This window comes from Aricia agestis, chromosome 21 (genome assembly GCF_905147365.1).
Source record: "Aricia agestis chromosome 21, ilAriAges1.1, whole genome shotgun sequence".
Lineage (NCBI taxonomy): Eukaryota > Metazoa > Arthropoda > Insecta > Lepidoptera > Lycaenidae > Aricia > Aricia agestis.
The window spans coordinates 7198323-7220232 of record NC_056426.1 but is presented as its reverse complement, the minus strand read 5'-3'; the positions used below and the strand labels follow the sequence as shown (position 1 = coordinate 7220232).

The 21910-nt window shown below is 37.6% G+C and overlaps 1 protein-coding gene and 1 long non-coding RNA gene across 2 annotated transcripts in view; both read left to right on the top strand.

Annotated features, from left to right (window-relative positions):
- LOC121737581 (TWiK family of potassium channels protein 7) overlaps positions 1–21910 on the top strand; it is a 41874-nt gene that overhangs the window by 461 nt on the left and 19503 nt on the right. The window lies entirely within an intron of this gene.
- Positions 64–20763, top strand: LOC121737589. The gene is made up of 3 exons (XR_006037162.1): positions 64–74; positions 2483–2487; positions 20522–20763. It is a non-coding gene; the product is annotated as an uncharacterized LOC121737589 (long non-coding RNA).

Here is a 21910-nt window from a genome sequence, read left to right as displayed (position 1 = left end):
ATCGGTTATTTTTCGCTTTAAAAATAATAATATGTTGTTAAAATATTTATTCAAAAATAAATGAAATGGAAAATGTTTTATTCCACGCTTTGAGAAACATAGTTTCCCAAAAGTTATACTCCAAGAATTGTTTAGTGTCCAAGACTGTAAAAAAATGTATTTGTCGTTTGTAAACTTTACAGTGTCTGTAATAAAATGTATGGTAAGTGCAATGAGTCCAAAATTATATTTTACCTTTCTTTTGACTAAGTTTTATTAAAATAAGTCAAAAGAAAGCGTTAGTAACTACGAGTTTATTATGCATAGTAAAATCAAGTGAGCTAGTTACTTAGTATAGCACATATCTTATATTTAATTAAACGAGCAATTATTAAAATCTCGGAATCGGCTCCAACGATTTTCATGAAATTTAGTATATAGGGGGTTTCGGGGGCGATAAATTGATCTAGCTAGGAATCATTTTTAGAAAATGTCATTTTATTCGTGTTTTATCGAATACCGAGCAAAGCTCGGTCAATCAGCTAGTGTTAACATTAAGTTTGCAGTGGTCCAACAGTAAAGTTGACAAAATGGTTTTCCCTATATTTTACACTAGATGACGCCTGCAACTCCGTTGCGCCTAAATTAGTTTATCGCGCGGGAACCGTACATTTATCCGGGATAAAAGTATCCTATGTCCTTTCCCGGGACAGACACACACACAGACAGACACACACGGACAGACAAACAGACAGACAGACACGTCAAACTTATAACACCCCTCTTTTTTGTCGGGGGTTAAAAAACGTTTGCGTCGAATAAGCTCCGAAACTACTTGGCTGATATGAATGGGCATAGACATTAGACAAAGAGTGTAGAGTGTAGACTATATGGGGGGGACTTGGAATAGATTTATCAAGAATAATATACGGAACCAACGTGGTTTTTTTTTTGATGTGTCAAAAAGAAAATGCGAGCACAATTAGTTCTAGTTTCGTAGATAATAAGTATAATAATATTTAATAAGACTGTACGTAATATTTTGAGTTATTATATTGGAGAGTACATTCAACTTCGAATTGAGCAATTAAAATACAAACGTGTTTAACAATCAACGTTACGTTCCGTATAATCCATATAAATTTTACTAAGATAATATTTTGGACAGGGGCATTTCATTTGAATTTTCATCGGTCGCGATCGCTTGCCGCGCGCATGTAAAGTCACCTTAACATACGGACATAAATAGTACGATGTATTTAAACCCTCGAGCTACGAACCCTCGAGGGATATCAATATTCACACCTAATTTTTGATGTCATCCAAGTCTCATTTGCATGCGGAACAAAAACTATGGCTGGCGTCATTTTCATTAACAGCTATTTCGTCAATTCACACCCTAAAATTATTATACCATCGACACGAAAATCCTTTGGGTAGACGAAGAATGAAAGAATGAATGGATGAATGATTCCAAAATTAACGGATGAAAAATTATGAAAATAAATCGGTTAAAAGTATATTTGAGTCGAGAATGGTTTTGTTCATGAAATGATTTTGAATTACAATACGTAATATAAATTGCAGTAACCTACAATCACAGTTATACCTCTATAGCAACTCCACCGAGTCGTGACTGTTTGTATAATAGTTTATTATATCCGTTTGATGCTTTTCTACTAAACAACTGGCCTTTGAGTCAACAACTTCTCTTTATCGCTTCTCTATAGAATCGCCAATCAATCTGTTCTGCCTTGAATTAACCCGACCAAATTACATAGATATGCCATCTGCCTATGAATCTCTGCCTATGATAATAATGCATGCTTAATTTTATAATCACTTTTATCACTATAGCAATGTTTACTGTTCTATATCTCTACCTGGAAATAATAACATGATAATGCATTTACTGATATCTCTATTACTAAAAGTTTATTACACCTGCAGGCGTAGCATGGTCACCATAGAAACGGTTTCTTTCTACGGAAGAATGGACAAAGCGACAGTTAGACAATGGAAATCCGCCATTTTGTCGATAATATCTGTCAGTATGTCGATTCTTTCCCATGTCTACTGTTGTTATGCCCTGCTGTAATGATTTTCATGGGGGTAAGAATGAAACAGGTGTCTCCATAATGACATTAGAGACAGTCCACAGAGTAAAATAGACATACTTCGAGACAGTCTGAGCTGGTCTGAGTATTTCAGCTATATGCAAAATAGTGCTGTACCTACGTCCTGACGGATTTTGGTCGGATTATTTACTGTAACATATTGTATGTGCTAGTGACGCTCTCTGCTCCGACTTTTGAGTATTATTCCCTATTAGCTATGTCCACACTATGCAATTTCATCTTCAATCATCATCTTTTTTCATATTCAATAATTGAATGCGTCAAAACCCACCCGCGTTGGAAAGAAAAGTGTCATAGCGTCGCGGGCATGCCTCACGTGCGATGTTGACTGCGCTGTAACGCATGCCCTTGATGAACAAAAAAAGGCACAGTGTGGGCAAAGCTAAGGATACGTCTCATGCTAAATAGTCACTTACGGTTTTGCTCGATAGTTTTACTCCAAATCGAGCAAAAACCACCGTGTGGACTGCAAAACTCACAGCTCGAAGGCTTGCATCGAGCCGGCTCGATGGAATTAAATATAATTTTCTTTGATTTAGAGTAAAACTATCCAGCAATTCTGAATGTGTGGACGAAAGACCGAGTCGTAGTTTTTACTCTACGTCATTGCTCGATCGAGCAAAACCGTATAATATTATGTGAGTACTTTAACTTAGCATTAGATACTCTACTGTATAAAAATTATACTGTGGGAAATCCTACTTTCGAATTCACAGTTTACGGTTTACCTTTTCCCGAGGAAATGTGAGGAAATGTGTTAAGATTTTTCCGGATTTTCAGGTATTGTGTTCATTCTATCCACTTGTCTGGAAAACCAAGAGAATGCTTTAGCTTGTTGGTGTTATTTATTTTATAAAACGTAGAATTTACCCATGAATGAATGAAATGTGTGTGCTGTGTAAGCGCTTGTCTCGAGAACGGCTGAACCGGTTTTTCTAATTTCTTTTTTTAGAATATTTCCCCGTCCCGGCAAACGTTGTTTTGCCATAAAATTATTTTTCCTGTTTTCCTGCTTTTCTCTTGAAGTTTTTTCTGATTTTTTTTTCTTTAGACCTCACGGGGCCCAAGACCTTTCCAACGAATGCAAACCCGTGGAAATCGGTTCGTGCGTTCTGGAGTTATAGCGTCAGGAAGGAAAACCCGACCTATTTTTATATAATACTAGCTGTCCCGGTGAACTTCGTGTCACTTAAAAACCTTCCTTGGACTTCTACAAATATTTTAAGACTAAAATTAGCCCAATCCGTTCAGCCGTTCTCGAGTTTTGCGCTTAGCAACACATTCAGCGACTCATTTTTATATTATAGATTAGATAATATTTCTATGAAATATAAGGATGGTTGTTACAAGGAGAAAATTTAAGAAAGAATCCCTGGATAGTTAGACAGTTAAAGAATTCCACAACACCTTGTAGAATTATGTCATCATTACCTACTTTTCTTTGACAATTCGATCGTGATTACGTTAGAAGATTATTAGTTCGGCGTCTGTTCTAACCATTATAAATACCTAGCGGAATAGAGCAACAATCTCGAGCTGTCGAACGAAACCGAAATTGGTTTCATCTGTGTGTAAAAAAAGCGTACGTATACACTTATACAAGCATAATTGAACATGATTTCTATGAGATTAAATTGTCAACATGCGGCACGTGCCGACTGGACGTCAAAAAAAGAGTGCGGCTGTCATGTATCACACGTCTCTTTTTACCACGCAGTGTTACTGATAGTGACATCTCTCTTGCTCAGGCCTTTGTTTCTCTATTCCGCTAGGTATATTAACTTTATGGTTCTAACAGACTATACTGAATGTGTGAATCACCGTCGTTAAAATACTATAATAATTATGTCACCATATATTAGTTATTTTTCTCTCCCAAGGCTCACGTCTGTCAATTGTCAACGTACAAAAGATTTTCTGCTAATTCTACGTTTCCGTTTGAAATTTATTTGTGTAAGAGGTTAAATATGGGTTGTTACATTTACAAGTTCTTTTGTCACATCATAATGAAGCAAGATGTAGCCCGCATTTGAAACGAAATCCTTTTTTTCTTTGAAACGAAACCCTTTTTTAAACTGTCCCACGTCCTTCCTTGGGACTGACAATGAATTCACTCAAAGTATCTCTATAATATCTACCAGATTTAATTTGAATCAGTTAGACAGACAAGGGGCTTAAGGCGCTGTGGTTGTTGAAACTACGTAAAATGGATTTTTTAAAATACGTTTTTAGTGAAGGAAATGTCATTATTTCGGTATAAAATAAGTACCGTTTTAAAATTGAGAAAATTTCCTATACGCAAAGGTATATCAGTACACAATTTGAAAAATTCTGCTCGATAGAAAAAAATCTCAAAGATGACTGTTATAACGCTGCTTTTCATAATTAAATCATTTTATGGCTAAATTACACACTTTCTAGAAAAAACAAAAAATATGGTATATGTGTCGTAACCTAACGTAAACGATTTGATATATTTGATTTGTGTAATATTAAAAACAAAAGGTTTTTACTCCTATTTTCTATTATCAAGGCACGCGGCGAGCGCGTAACAGCCACTGTACAAGGCGCGCTGATATGAATGTTATTTTAATGTCATTAACGTCGATATTCGTACTGACAGACATCGAACTGATTATTTTAGGGACTACTGGGCCTTAAGCGTAAACAACTTGACAGCTGACAGAATAATAAATATTTAGATATACTCCATGCTAAGAAATAATTTTTAATTTGAATTATCTGACTAACATTAATTGCAGCACTCAGAGATGAACATAGAATGAACATTAATTACTTAACTGTAATAAAATGAACATTTTGACATGTAATAGCTATGTCCACACTGTGCACTTTCATCTTCAATTTTCGTCATCAACTTTCATATTGGCGCATTCAATAATTGAATGCGTCAAGGAACGCAACGCCAATATTGTCTTTTTAGAAGATTTGGATACGGTCAGAGGGCATGCGTCGCGGGCATGCCTCACGTTCGCTGTTGTTGCGCTATAACGCATGCCTTTGACGAACAGAAAAAGGCACAGTGTGGACAAAGCTTATGGGGATTCATTATCTATCAAAGTCTTTTAAATTTAAAACTAAGGTTTAGTCATGTTTTCAATTAAATTTTTAAATTAAAGTTTCAATCATCATTAATTATTAATGTCTTTGAGTGCAGCAGTACTGTTAACTAACTGACGAAACGACCGGTCAGTTGACTGATCAGTCAACCAGTTGGTCGATCAGTGGTACAGAAAAATCTCATAAACTCGAAGTACGTGGTTTATTGCCAAAGGTCAGGGTATAAATATTTAGCAGCTTCTAATTACTGACCTGTTGAGAGGAGCTAATGAATTTGTAAGACCAGGGAATACTAGGGAAAATAACAACTACATAGTAGTTAATGGAATCAGGCGTTACTTTGCGGAAATCCATAGTTTAAATTTAGTTTGTTATTATTTTTACCAATATTCCGCGAAAACAACTTCCACCTTTAAGTAAATGAGTGAGTGTACGCATAGGCATGCGTACAGCACTTGCAAACACCACCACCACACAAGCAATAATGTTGGCAAATCCGTGCAAGGCCCCTCACCACCATGCAGGTTGAAAACCTCGACGCGCGTTTCGCCCCAACACCGGAGAATCCTCAGGATGTGGACTCTACGAACAACTTACACCTACGTCACTTAACGGACGTTGTTCATACAGGGTGTAACAAAACTAAGTGATATATACTTTAGGGTGTGGTTTGTCACTTATATGGACTTCACAGCTCTGAAAGAGTAACTTTTTAACTTTTGTATGAGAGAACTCATGACGCTGGGGCGCTTGTCTATACAAAATATTAAAAAAATTGCTATCATAAAGATTCCATGCATTCGGATTTCCGATCCATGCATTCGGATTCCCGAATACGAAAAACGAACAACAAGAAACGGATTTTGAATTTTGATACGATTTGTTTTATTGAGTGATACAAGAGGAAGGTTAGACTAGGTGTAACCTTGCGCTTAGTTGGACCTCAAAGTGTAGTTATTTTATTAGTAAAACAATAACGGTCTTAACTCTTACTACAAAAGATTTAAACACCTGTTGAACAGTTGATTAGAAAAAAAAAATCTGTACAAAATGGTCTCAAAACAACTGTTCAATAGATGTTTAAATCTATGGCAAGACCATAATATTTTTGAAGCCGAAATCTATACATATAATAAAACTGTAGAAATGACAATTCTGTACATTAAAGATATCCAAAAAATAATAAGCGGGGGCTGTTACTACATCGCTATAGAAGCCAAAACTGTGGTTAGTTTTTTGTCTGTCTGTCTGTCTGTATGTTTGTTCCAGCATCACACGAAAACTACTGATCCGATTTGAATACGGTTTTCGCAGATATATTTATCTTCTTCCAACTTAACATCTGGTGTATAAATTTTTTCCCCCTCATCCCTCTAAGGGGACCAAAGAGGGGGTCAAATTTTGTATCAAACTTTTTTCTTCAATGGAGTAACTTCATATTATTAACTGTATTTTCCAATTTAACATTTATGGTGTACAAAATTTTTCCCCCACCCCTTTAAGGGGGCCGAAGAGGGGGTCAGATATTGTATCAAACTTTTTTTTTAACATGAAAACTACTGATCCGATTTGAATATGGTTTTCGCAGATATATTTGTCTTCTTCCAAATTTTTCCCCTCACCCCTCTAACCCCCCGCTCCTGGTAATGCTGCTAAGCAAAATGGTGTTGCGTCGTTAGTGTTGAGTTTTACTTCTCCTTCTTTAGAATCAAAGTAAGTTATTTATTAAAAGTGAAATTAATCTAACCAAAACTAAACATACAGATTTTGCGTGTCGTTTGATTAACATGCGGGAGGCTTTGCCCCCGGCCGGTACTTAGGGGGGCTGCGCCCCCCCAAACGCCCCCTCCTGGTAATGTTGCTAAGCAAAATGGTGTTGCGTCGTTAGTGTTGACTTTTACTTCTCTTTCTTTAGAATCAAAGTAAGTTATTTATTAAAAGTGAAATTAATCTAACCAAAACTAAACATGCAGATTTTGCGTGTCGTTTGATTAATATGCGGGAGGCTTTGCCTCCGGCCGGTACTTGGGGGGGCAGCGAGAGTAACATAGGCTACTTTTGGTCTTGGAAAAACATCATGTTTCTTAAGGAGATTTGCAAGAATATTCGTATTTTACACGATTTTCGAATTTCACGCGAGCGAAGCCGCGGGCAAAAGCTAGTGTGAAATATTTGTGAAAGCCCAGAAAAGTTTTTTAAAGAAGAAGTTCACCAGGTCATCTACTTAAAATATATAAATAGAATGGTTACAGCCCTACTTATCTTCAGTCCCAGAGATCTCACTATATCACCCACTAATTGCCCGCTCATTGCGTGACTATATCAAATCTCTGAGATAACAAATATTTCATTTCCACAGTTAAAAGCTCACATTTCTGCTATTGTTTCGTCACGAAAACCTTTAAATAGGAGGTATCTGTATCCATACTAGTATTACAAATGCGAAAGTGTGTCTGTCTGTTACCTCTTCACGCTCAAGCCACTGAACCGATATTGATGGAATTCGGTATGGAAATAGTTTGAGTCACGTGTAAGGATATACTTAAAGGTTACTATTTATCCCAGAAAAATGTAGACATGGTGACCGCGAAATCCATACTTCCATACTAATTACAAACTAATTACTAAAAATATTATAAATGCGAAAGTGTTTCTGTCTGTCTGTCTGTCTGTCTGTTAGGTACCTCTTCACGCCCAAACCTCTGAACCGATTGCTGAAATTTGGCATGGAGATAATTTGGGTCAAAGGACAAAGGATACTTTTTGTTCCAGAAAAATGTACGGTTCCTAGTTCCTACGCGATAAACGAGTTTTGGCGCAACGGAGTTGCGGGCGTCATCTAGTAATATTATAAATGCGAAAGTGTGTCTGTCTGTCTGTCTGTTACCTCTTCACGCCCAAACCTGTGAACCGATTTTGCTGAATTTTGGCATGGAGATACTTTGAGTCCTGGGAAAGAACATAGGATACTTTTTGTTCCGAAAAAATGTACGGTCCCCGCGCTATAAACGAGTTTTGGCGCAACAGAATTGCGGACGTCATCTAGTCTAATATATATCTACTTCAAATTTGAGTTCCAAAATTTCACCTGAACATACATACTTACATACATACAGAGCAAGTTAAATAAAAGCTTTTAAAATAAGTCGGGTTTTCCTTCCTAACGCTATAACTCCAGAAGGCATGAACCGATTTCCACGGTTTTGCATTCGTTGGGAAGGTCTCGGGCTCCGTGAGGTCTATAGAAAAAAAAATCACAAAAAACTTCAAGAGAAAAGCAGGAAAACAGGGAAAATCATTTTATGGCAAAACAACATTTGCCGGGACAGCTAGTAAACGTATAAATTCGAAGCAACGGAGTTGCGGGCATATTTTATTTCGTAATATTATACAGGCTGTCTCTTTCTAAAACTTACTGTCTGTTGAATAGCGTATGATATTAATAACATCAAAACTAAATATAATAGCCAGTGACTCATATAGTATTTTTGTATTAGCTATATTTAACAAATTTTTTTCATGATATTATAATATTAGTTTAACAGTTTTGTCGCGTAGGTGTATTATTAAAACTTTTACAGTCTACTACTTATACAAGGTGTTAGGTTTAACACCGTTATCCTTAAAACCATCAAATAAGCCCGTCAAAATGAACAACTTTTTCTATGAGAACAATGCTGGGAAGACAAAAAAATCCGTCTTCAGACGGCATTTTTTTTGAGTTCCAAGTTGTATGCACAAACTTTGGGTCTCGGGAAAGTTAACAACACAACTGCAAAATCGAGTAATTAAAATTTTCAAGTACTTACTATTAACTTTATTCGTTGTAAATGAAAGTCGTACAAACAAAATATAATAAAATATGTTGTAAATATTATTATAGGCCCGGCGTTATACAGTTTTCAGACATTTATAGTTAGTAAGATATATGACCGACCCGAATTAAACGCTATAATCGAAATAGTTCTGTCCTTTTCACATTTAGGAGGATTATATCTTCATCTCTATCTAACACTTATAACCTTATCTCCAGTATTTACATGTATTTTCAGCAGATTCGTGAGCCAAGAGTATATTTATAATTTTGTCTTAAATCAAATTTAATGTTTCAATATTTCGTAAGAATTAGGTGAAATATTGGATTGAAGAATTTGAAAACTATTTTGAGAAAATACAGGTTGTAAAAAATAATGTGATACAATTTTCGGGTGTGTACGGTGTATGTGTCCCTTATACAGGGTGTAACAAAACTAAGTGATAATACTTTAGGGTGTGCACGTGTTCCTTGTAGAGAGTTCACTGTGAGAGTAGCAGCGCTGAAAGATCAATTTTTTTCACTTTTGTATGGGAAAGTACCCAGCGTTATGAGTTTCCCGATACAAAAGTGAAAAAAAAAAGGTTTTTCAGCGCTGCTACTTTCACTATGAAATCTCTACACATCCTAATGTACTATCGCTTAGTAGTTAGTTTTGTTACACCCTGTATAGAGGTCACTGTCAAAGTAACAGCACTGAATAGTGTTAAAAGAGTTTAAAATTTAGACCGATTGAGCTTTTGAACTGGGCTGCCATTGCCAAGGTAATATTATACAGAACTAGGATACTTATCGCCTCCGTGGTCTAGTGGTTAGAGCGTCGCTCTCGACTCCGGAGGTCGTGGGTTCGAATCCCGCGTTGGAAACATGTTATTTCCAAGTTTGGTTAGGACAATGCAGGCTGATCACCTGATTGTCTGACAAGTAAGATGATCCATGCGTCGGATGGGCATGTAAAAAGTCGGTCCTGCGCCTGATCTCTCGCCAGTCGTGTCGGTCTTCCGTCCCACTGGGTTATGAGAGTAAAGGAATAGAGAGTGCTCTTGTGTACTGCGCACACACTTGGGCACTATAAAATTACTCCTGCGTACCTGGTCTGGTTTCAATGAAACCGGCCACCGTCACCGAAACCGGTGTGGGGGGTATTATTATACAGAACTAGATAATACCCGCAACTCCGTTGCGCCAAAATTTCGGGATAAAAAGTATCCTATGTCCTTTCCCGGGACTCAAAGTTCGACAAGGCTTTAAATGAACGTGGCGAAAAAAAGGAACTAACGCTGCCATCATACAAAAACGTCGTTTTTGACAGCTGTTTTCCTTTACCAGCAGCGCCCCGTCCACGTTCATTTAAAGCCTTGTTGAGCTTTAGCAAAATTGGTTTAGCGTTTAGACGTGAAGAAGTAACAGATAGACAGACAGACACACTTTCGCATTTATAATATTAGTATAGATAGAGATACAATTTAAAATATTATGTTATAAAACTTGTAAAACTTCGCAAACCATAGTTTATAACGTTACTAGCTGTCCCGGCAAATGTTTCTTTGCCATATAAAGTATTTCGCCCGTATTATTTTATTGAAGTGACAAAATAAGTATGTCACCATGGCAACGTCCATCGCTATCCCGTCGCACAAAAAATGGTTGCCGCCGGTCAGTAGCCGATTCTCAGAAGTCAGACCCACTCAGGCATATAAAATTTGGTTAAAATCAGTAAAGCCGTTTCGGAGGAGTAGGTACCCGGCCCAACATTGTGACACGAGAATTTTATATATAAGAATATGAGACTAAATTTTGACACTTCCAAGTTTCAAATACAGTATTCATCTAATAAACATCATGGTAGCTGTAGTTCCGAGTATTCAACAGTCTACAAACGACGAGAGTATAAATTATCAAGAGTATAAGACGATAACAGCCATCGATAAATTATATGGGTAATAAAATCGTAACGACTCTATTTGTTAGGTATCAGAACTCAGTCATTGTTCGTTTGAGATATAAGATCTATATACAGTAGGAGAATCACAGACAGACTGATGGACAATCGTCCTAATAAAATCCACTATAATAATATGTGCTATAGCACAGCACTTAGAAGAAGACTAGACAGACAGACATACGCAAACATCTACATATATAGCCCCTCTTTTTGTCGGGGGTGTCAAAAAACGTGAACGAAAAATAAACATTTTGTATATCGTAAGTTACAATTTGTAACAAAAAAATACGTGTGGCACTCAGTAACTGCCGCGGAAACATATTGCATAGCATTTTTTATCAACTTATGCAATTATAATTCGCAAACGTCTAATCGCACGCACACAAACACCGTGCCGAAGTCTGCCGAACAGGTGCTGTGCGGGTTGGTGTTAGGGGTGTTAGGTTTATTTTCGTTGCGGAAGCCGCGAAATAGCAGGATACATTACGCAAAGATACAGTAAACGTGGGAGAGCCATGCTTCGGCATGAATGGGCCGGCTCGACCGGAGAAATACCACGTTCTCACAGAAAACCGGTGTAAAACAGCGCCGGAGGCCCAATCCCCTACCCTATTCCCATCCCTACCCTCCCCTATTCCCTTCCCTTCCCATCCCTACCCTCCCCTATTCCCTTCCCTTCCCATCCCTACCCTCCCCTATTACCCTTTTCCCTCTTAAAAGGCCGTCAACGCACCTGTAGCTCTTCTGATGCTGCGAGCGTCCATGGGCGACGGAAGTTGCTTTCCATCAGGTGACCCATTTACTCGTTTGCCCCCTCATTTCATAAAAAAAAACCAATCACAATCCGGCATGTTGCACACGTCATACTCGTATCAGAATATCGACAGAAACCTTGTCAAATATCGAACAAAACTTTTTGTATACAGTGCTGCCGCCTAGCGTGAAAACATTACACTAATATTTCCTATTCACATAGACGATATTATCTTGAGCCGTTATTTACGCCTCCGTGGTCCAGTGGTTCAGAGCGCGGCTCTTGACTCGGAGGTTGTGGGTTCGATTTCCGCGTTGGAAACTTGTTATTTCCAAGTTTGGTTAGGTTAGGTTAGGTTAGCCTGCAGGCTGATCACCTGATTGTCTGACAAGTAAGATGATCCATGCGTCGGATGGATAATATGTAAAAAGTCGGTCCTGCGCCTGATCACTCGCCAGTCGTGTCGGTCTTCCGTCCCACTGGGCTATGGGAGTAAAGGAATAGAGAGTGCTCTTGTGTACTGCGCACACACTTGAGCACTATAAAATTACTCCTGCGTAACTGGCCTGGTTTCAATGAAACTGGCCACCGTCACCGAAACCGGTGTGGGAGTTATTATTATCTTGAGGAAGCCTTAACTTAATGTGGCGTTTCAGTGTAGCGGAGTTCAAAGCCGTTAAGATAGTCAGGAATCCGACACAAATACCATTTTGTTATATTTAAATCAGTTATGCGGTAGGGTATTATTAGACAGTAGACACGCCTATCTCCTATGACATTTCAGACGCGGTTTTAGAATGTCTCGGCAATAGAAATTATTTTGTTTGTTTGTTTATAGACATATTGTATATAGACTTTGCTATAACTTTCACATTGTACTATCAGAGAAGTTGATTCCTAGGTAGATGGCGGACCTAAGTAATTTGGTGGCATTAAGGGGTGACTAACCCAAAATTTTCGATTTTGTAATTCATTTTTATACTTAATAATAAGCCCCGAATTGTTTCATTTTCTAAAATTAGATACTACATTATATTTCCAAGAATTCGATCTGAGCAAAAACACGATGTCTTAAAATTTTCTCGATAGAAAACAATCACAAAGATGCATCTAATTTTCACGAATTTTTCATTTATTGCCATAACCGTGCATTGAACTAAGTTAATATTTTAACACATTCTATAAAATTCTATCATTTAGAGATCGAGCTAGCGGATTCTTTAAATGTTGTATATTTATCGAGATATTGAGAAAAAACTAATTCGGCGATGAATCCGCGTCGTTGTTTTTCACCTGGCATATGAAAGACGGGCGTGAGTGTGAAGAGAGAAGTACGGTGTTTGATCTTTTGGGTTAGTCGCCCTCTTAAGTTAACCCATCCGACCGATCACAGCTAACCTTCTAAAATCTGTGCAGCTAACATTGAATTGACATAAGCCGAACGCATGACGTAGGTCCGTCAACTGCCTAGGAATCAATTTCCTCAATGGTACATTGAAACGACTATTTGATGGTCTTTTAATATAACATTTTATATTTTAAAGTATTAACAGTAATTTTAAGTAGCTACTTAATTTTTATCTCGAGACTCGGAACTTTTATAACGTCATTCTTACCTTAAAGCTGAGAAAGAGACGTATAAAAATTATCTACATTTTTATGTACCAAGGAAGTTATTTCAGCAATTTATGGACTCTAGAACATTCATCGAATAATATTAAAAGCACATTAAAAGATACACAATAACTTCATTTTATTACCTTCTTAATATAGGTACTTACTCTGTTCGTTTGATCGCCATGTTGAATAAAGTTAAGTTTTTTTTTTATGAAATAAGGGGGCAAACCAGCAAACTGGTCACCTGATGGAGAGCAACTTCCGTCGCCCATGGACACTCGCAGCATCAGAAGAGCTGCAAGTGCGTTGCCGGCCTTTTAAAAGGGGCCAGGGTAATAGGGGAGGGTAAGGAAGGGAAGGAAATAGGGGAGGGTAGAGAAGGGACGGGAATAGGGGAGGGTAGGGAAGGGAATAGGGTAGGGGATTGGGCCCCCGGTAAGCTCACTCACTCGGCGAAACGTGGTATTTCTCCGGTCGAGACGGCCCATTCGTGCCGAAGCATGGCTCTCCTACGTCTAATTAAACTAAAGTAGAGTTTGACAGATCATGCATTATTAGGCTTATGTCAAAATCTTCATTTAACAGAACTAAGTAATAATAATATTATCGTCTCTGTGCAGCAAAACTATCCTATGTCCTTTCTCATTACCAAATTCAAAGTTCAGAACATACCAACGACTCAGACTATGACGTCACGCTAACGTCACTATGTGTCACGGTGTGTCACTTTTTTTGACACATCGTCTCGAAATTCCCGCGTCTGGGAGTTGAACCTTGGTGATATTTTGGTACGTGACGTCTGGAGGATGTCGCAATAATAAATATTGATCATGATGATGAAATAGTCCAGACTCCAGAGAGGACTGTAAGCGCCATGACACTTTATAGCAGAGTTCCCAAACTTATTTTGCCCACTGCCCACTTTGAGAACAAATTATGTTTTAGCGCCCCCTTGTTTCAAGTTAAAATGCACCCAGATGAAATAGATCACCCCCCAAGCCTCTACACAACGCCCCCAATCTTTTTCTAGATCCCACACCGCCCCCCTTTAGACCTTCAGCGCCCACTTTGGGAAAGGCTGCTTTATAGGCTTCTGTTTTCCTGCTTTCTCTTGAAGTTTTTTCTGTTTTTTTCTATAGACCTCACGGAACCCGAGACCTTTCCAACGAGTGCAAAACCGTGGAAATCGGTTCGTGCGTTCTGGAGTTATAGCGTCAGGAAGGAAAACCCGACTTATTTTTATATATTAGATAATACATTAGATAATATTATTGCAATGTTTTCACGCTAGAAGCAGCACCAGCATAGACAGTACACAAAAAGTTTAGTTCGACGTTTGACAACGTTGGAAGTCCATATTCTGATATGACGTGGTCAACATTGTTGAATTTTGGTCGAATTATTTACTGTTCGTGCTAGTAGCGCCTGCGCTCTGCGTAACAAAAACAAGTGATAATACTTTAGGGTGTGTACGTGTTCCTTGTAGAGAGTTCACTGTGAAAGTAGCACCGCTGAAAGACCAAAATTTTTTTTCCCTTTTGTATGGGGAAACTCGTGACGCTCGGGCCCTTGCCCATGCAAAAGTTAAAAAAATTTTTTCGTCTTTCAGAGCTGCTACTTTCACAGTAAACTCTACAAGGAACACGTACACACCCTAAAATATTATCACTTATTTTTGGTACACACTGTATATACCTAGCGGAATAGAGAAACAAAGTCCTGAGCAAGAGAGATGTCACTATCATTAACACTGCGTGGTAAAAAGAGACGTGTGATACATGACAGCAGAACTCTTTTTTTGACGTCCAGTCGGCGCTTATCGGCACGTTGACAATTTAGACCCAATTTCACCAACGACTGTTAAAGTTAATGTTCGAATTAGTATCACGCTTCCTCTTTCGTTTTTCTTATGAAGAAGATCTTAAGAAGACATGATATTTAACAAGCTGTTAACACTAACAGACGTTGGTGAAATTGGGCCTTAATCTCTTAGAAAGATTGATTTAGAAAGAAGTGTAAGTGTATACGTACACATATTTTTACACACATACGTATAATATCAATTTCGGTTTCGTTTGACAGCTCGAGACTGTTGCTCTATTCCGATAGGTATATTAACTTTATGGGCTAAACCTGGCTAAACCTCAATTTAAATAGAAGTCTTTGGGCTAAACACACTGCTTTCGTACATTGACTTTCGATAACTTTATGATTACTCAGCTAAAAAATATTCCAGTTTGTCTGTTGCATCTTCTCGCTGAAACTGCTAAGCTGATTTGGATTATATTTAGTCTAAAGATACTTTGGATCCCGACTTTCATATTACATAGTCTTTATCGAGGAAAAATTTGTATGTTTCCATGCGATAAACGAACTTCTACGAGAGGAAAGTAACTGTAAAGATTTCGTACTACTGGCCAAATCACCCACAGTAGAAGGGGTCTACTCGACGGTTAAAGATCTCTAAATCTTTTCTGCCAGAAACATGTAAATAATTTGCAACATTAACACCAATTCTTGATGAGCTGCTACACATAAATATTCTAAACTAGACTAGGTATTTATGTTTTTGTTAACTGATTGCAACTGAAAACATGTGCTAACAGATGTTTTTCAGCAGTTTATATAATAGGCCTCATTAGAGTCCGGAGTTAAATGGCAAAAAAACGGAACCCCTATAGATTCGTCATATATTCTGTCTGTCTGTCCGTTCGTATGTCACAGCCACTTTTCTCCGAAACTATAAGAGCTATACTATTGAAACTTAGTGGGTAGATGTAGTCTGTAAACCGCATTAAGATGTTGGTACAAAAAATGGAAAAAATATTTAAAAAAATTTCATATAAAAACTACCAACGAAAATTGGTTTGAAGGAGATCTAGCAAGTTGTTTTTTTATACTTTTTACCTTTTAATTTCATAAAAATAAACCTTATTGCTGCTGGGAAACCCTTCATGGGCGAGTCCAACTCGCACTTGACGTGGGAGAGCCATGCTTCGGTACGAATGGGCCGGCTCGACCGGAAAAATACCACGTCCTCACAGAAAACCGGCGTGAAACAGCGCTTCCGCTGTGTTTCGCCGAGTAAGTGAGTTTACCGGAGGCCCAATCCCCTACCCTTTTCCTTTCCCTACCCTCCCCTATTTCCTTCCGTACCCTCCCCTATTTCCTTCCGTACCCTCCCCTATTCCCTTCTCTACCCTCCCCTATTACCCCTTAGAAGGCCGGCAACGCACCTGCAGCTCTTCTGATGCTGCGAGTGTCCATGGGCGACGGAAGTTGCTTTCCATCAGGTGACCCGTTTGCTCGTTTGCCCCCTTATTTCATAAAAAAAAAAAACTTGGCCGGTTTTTTACTATAATATGTTATTCACAGCAACGTTGCGCCTAAATTACTTTATCGCCCTGAAACCGTACATTTTGCAGAATAATTAATCTCCATACCAAATCAATCTCGGTTAAGCGACTTACTGCCGCACTGACCGCCGTACTCAGAGACATTAAGTTATGATTAACCTTCAATTAAATGTAGAGTTTGACAGATAATGTATGGGGCTTATGTCAAAATTTTGAATTAAATTTAAGTAATTAATGTACCACTCTGAGTGCGGCAGTCAGAGTGGAACATTGTTTAATACAAAATTTTGACATAAGCTCCATACAATATCTGTCAAACTCTTCATTCAATTCAAGGTTAATCGTAATTAAATGTCTCTGAGTACGGCGGTTAGGTGTTTAACAGGTCGACGGACAGACAGATTAACATACACTCTATCGCATTTATATTTACTAGATGACACCCGCAACTCAGTTGCGCCAAAATTCGTTTACCGCGTGGGAACCGTACATTTTTCCGGGATAAAAAGTATGCTATGTCCCTTCCCGGGATTCAAAGTATCTCCATACCCAGCACAATCGGTTTAGCGGTTTGGGCGTGAAAAGGTAACAGACAGACAGACAGGTTTGCAGCTCACACCGAAGTTCATAATAATGATTATTATTTAGGGACTGTAGTAAAATTTAACGCGCCGCATACATGAAAACGGCATTACAACAACAATGATAATATTGTCGTGAGTTACGGTCGGCAAAATAATGTTTTGGCAAAACACAATATATCCATTTGTGTTTCGCTAAAACATTATTTTGTGTGTAGGGTTGACTAGAGTGAAAATCAAAATATCAAAAGATCAGAGTGAAAATAACGCACTGTAGCTAGATCTTAAGCTATCTAGTTTTTAGGGTTCTGTACCCAAACGGTAAAAACGGGACCCTATTACTAAGACTTCAATGTCCGTCCGTCTGTCTGTCTGTGTGTCTCCAGGCTGTAACTCAAGAACCGCTATAGCTAGATTTCTGAAATTTTCACAGATTATGTATATTTGTTGCCGCTATAACAACAATACTAAAAACAAAATAAATTGATATCGAGCAAAAAATAGCAAAAAAATCACGTCTGTTGTTTGGGAGCCCCCCTTTAATATTTAAGGGTGGCTCCCATACAACAAACGTGATTTTTTTGCTATTTTCAATATAATATATAATATTTATCAATAACTGCAATACATAGGCACTTGAAATATTCACTAAATACTCAGTTGTATTTGTACTTTAAATCAATAATAAAGTTTTAATAAATTAAATAATTAAGGGGGGCTCCCATACAAAAAAAAACACAATTTTTAGCCTATTTTTGGTCGATTGAGGTACGGAACTCTTCGTGCGCGAGTTTAACTCGCACTTGGCCGATGTTTTAATTTTTTTCCCCAAAACAGAAGTGTTTTATTCTATTTATTTGTGAAGTTATGATTTCTTTATTAGCACTGTGTCCTTTTTTGGCATGAATTAAAATTGTTACCTTTTTTAAAATTGTTGTTTGTAATTGTTTGTTGTGTAATTTTTTAAAAGAACGAATTTACGTTTGTTTTGCAAAAAAAATCCCGTGCAAGTTTCTTACGCCGCGGTGATAAGTTAACACGTCGGACTTTCTGAAAGTATTTGATTCTAAACACTCCTAAAATCACCATATAAAACTTCCCTGGACTTCAACGAATATTTCAAGACTAAAATTAGCGAAATTGGGTCAATTCTCGAGATTAGCGCTTACACAAACATTTAGTGGTTCATTGTTATATTATATGAATTTTATTTTGCTGTCCGTACCACACCTAACAGTTCCAATGCTGACGTTGTAAACTCCACGGTCGTAAACCGATAATGTCCCACAGCAGATACAATGTCATGTTAAACTAATAAGCGGAATTGCAAAAGCGGATGAAAACATGCAAGAGGATATGACACTGAAGATGGTTAAATCCATAAAGTTAATATACCTAGCGGAATAGAGAAACAAAGGCCTGAGCAAGAGAGATGTCACTATCAGTAACACTGCGTGGTAAAAAGAGACGTGTGATACACGACAGCAGCACTCTTGACGTCCAGTCAGCACGTGCCGCACGTTGATAATTTAATCTCATAGAAATCATGTTCAATCATGCTTTTTTTTTTTTTTTTTTTTAATTTCTCATCCCCCTAACTGTGTCAGGGCTTGTTGCTATCTTCTTATTACATTAATTTGTTCTTTAGTATTAAAATTTCTTAAACATAAAAATTTCCAATAAATTGCTACAAAGTACTATAAAATTAAAACAATAAAAAAATAATAATAATACGGCACAACATTCAACTACCCTAATATCACAGCTTACAATCACAATAGTTTACTAGAATTTCTCTTGTTCACAACACACACTATCCTCTTACAAAAAGAGAGAAACAAAACTCTCTTTTTTCCCCCCAGGATGGCAGGCAGATTCTCACCCGTCATCGATGTGCCCAATTCTTGCTCAATATCATATCTATTTCTAGCAAAAATTGGACACTCGAGTAACAGGTGAGGAACCGTCTCCTCAACTCCTGGCTTTCAGCTATCTGGTACCGACTTCAAAATGATGAAGATTGAGTACAGAAATAGTTGAGGTTTAGCCGAATTCGGAAAAAGGCACTATTAGATAGGAAAAATTATTTAATACTTTTTAGTTCATATTATAAGGATGTTATTATTGTTTTTACCTTGGAAGTCGGTTTTAATAGTCTTGAAATATTCCTGAAAGTCCAGGGAAGGTTTATATTAGAAAAGAAGTTGAAAGGACGTGATATGAAGTTCACCGGGTCATCTAGTAAAATATAGGTCTACCAGAATCTGATGGCAAATTTTGACGGCAAATTTTCAAAAAATATCCTTGATCATTGAATTTTTATATTCGCATGTTTCACACACTTATTAGGCCCAAATTGTGTTTTTTGTATGGGAGCCTGCGGGAGGAGTATTTTTTTTTTATTTTATTTTAATATTATTAATAAATATTACAGTACACATATTATTAGTAAAAACTTTGAGGAAAATTCAAGTACCTGCCTGTTGCCATTAATGATATAGAGCAAAAAAGGCCAAAAAAATCACGTTTGTTGTATGGGAGCCCCCCTTAATTTTATTTTATTTTTAGTATTTGTTGTTATGGCGGCAACATATATACATAATCTGTGAAAATTTCAACCCTCTAGCTATTACCGTTCTTGAGTCACAGCCTGGAGAAAGACAGACAGACGGACAGATATCGAAGTCTTGTAATAGGGTCCCGTTTTTACCCTTTGGGTACGGTACCCTAAAAAGGATCAAAATGTTTTATTCCAATTACCCCCGTATTTGCTATTTCTGACTTTTTGCCAATTTTTGCCATCAGATTCTGGTACACCTATAAAAACTCTATGCTGTCTATTCTTATTTATTAGCTATTATTCTGACAATACATTTGTTTTTGATGTCATCCGTCACTTTCAGATTAGCCTACAAAAATATATCAAACAAAAATATGTAAAAAGAAAAGTATCTATAATTAATTGAATAACTTATTTCAAAGAAAAAAAATTAGGATGCCAAGTAAGTAAAATCATTACCAATTTTGCCTACAAAATCTAATGACCAAGAAACCTGAAAACCGTCGGAAAGTCAAAAATTTTCACGACTTTTTGGTGCACATTTTTTGTAAAGCACTGTGTGTTTTCTCATTATTTCTCATGGGTCTATCAGTGATAAGAATGCCATACGAAAATATAAGAGCAAAGCATACTCCCTTTATCTCCTTCAAGCTGCTATTTCGTTACGGAACCCCTTTAAACTTTTCAATTTTTCAGAATTCAAAGAATCCGACTTCTGCTCAGGCAAGCGAGCTAAAAAGTACTTCTCGCCATGGGAGGTGATATCCACCGTGGTCATGTATACCTGTTTCGCCGTTCTGCGTATCATACCTCTATTATGCTACCTCGCTATGGGACTATTCTGTATCGCCTGCCAGACCGGCTGGTGTTTTCTAGTCTGTGGATAGATCGGATTTAAAAAAAAAGAAATGGAACAGTGTCTTAAAATCAAAGATGAAATAGAGTGTTTTAAAACTGAAATATATTTTTTGAAAGTTAATGCTTGTTTTGAATAGCGATCTATCTTGGCAGATCAAACAGCGCTACATAATTTTCCGATGTTCCGTTCGATCATCATTTCACCAAATTTTTTGAATTGTTAATAGAGGGGTGTTTTAGATTGACGTGACAGGCCAATGATATTCTATGTTACTAACGTAACTAGATTGGAAGTTTACGGTAGCAACGCGTTGCCACTTCGAAGATGCCTGCAGGCATATCTCACATACATAATGACATAACGAATATATGACTTGACATTGTCTTTTGAACAAAAAAGTGGTTACGCATTTCTGAGAATCTTTTGTAAGACATTGCTACTCTAGTATTTTAGAAACTCATTGTGACAGGCTGTTTGTCTGTATTATATGTGTTTGTCCGTGGGATCTAAACGGTTGGACTAATTTTTTTTTTGTTTAAGCCCGGCCGCACATTGTCCGAAATTTCTGATACGAAACAGTTGAACGTCCGCGCTGTCTCTTACATTTTGTACTGAGCCGAGTGAGCTCGAACTCGCCGGAAGGATATTTCGGATAGTGTGCGGGGTGGCGCGGGCGGTCCGGCGAAATTCAACTGTTTCTGATCAGAATTCGGACAATGTGCGGCCGGGCTAAAGCTGACATGATCGAGAGTGTCATCAGCTATATAATCCGTCAACAGCAGTTCGATCACTGCAAGAAAATCTTAGGACTTTACAAAATTCTTAATTTGTAAGGTTTAGTAGACTACAAAAAGTTGTCAGCATTGATCTTAGCAAATAGGAAGTATACTTCATTGTGAATACCCCATCAGAGATGCTGATGATGGCACAGATATATTGTGGGTAATTTGATATTAATCTTCCCGCCAACCCGTGTCATACGTTCCACCTGGCCCGCCCGATATACCCTGTACACATACACTTATACTACTAATATATATTCTGTGCTTATAACACAATACCGTCATACAGTAAAACAACTCAGCAGTGTCCTTGATTGATTCATATAAAGAGCTTATTCCACCTTACTAAGGCTGCGTTTTCACCAGAGATGTGTTGCGAGGTATTATGTTTTTTAGAACCAATAGAAACCCTTCATTGACGTGAGTCGTCTAAAAGTATCGATA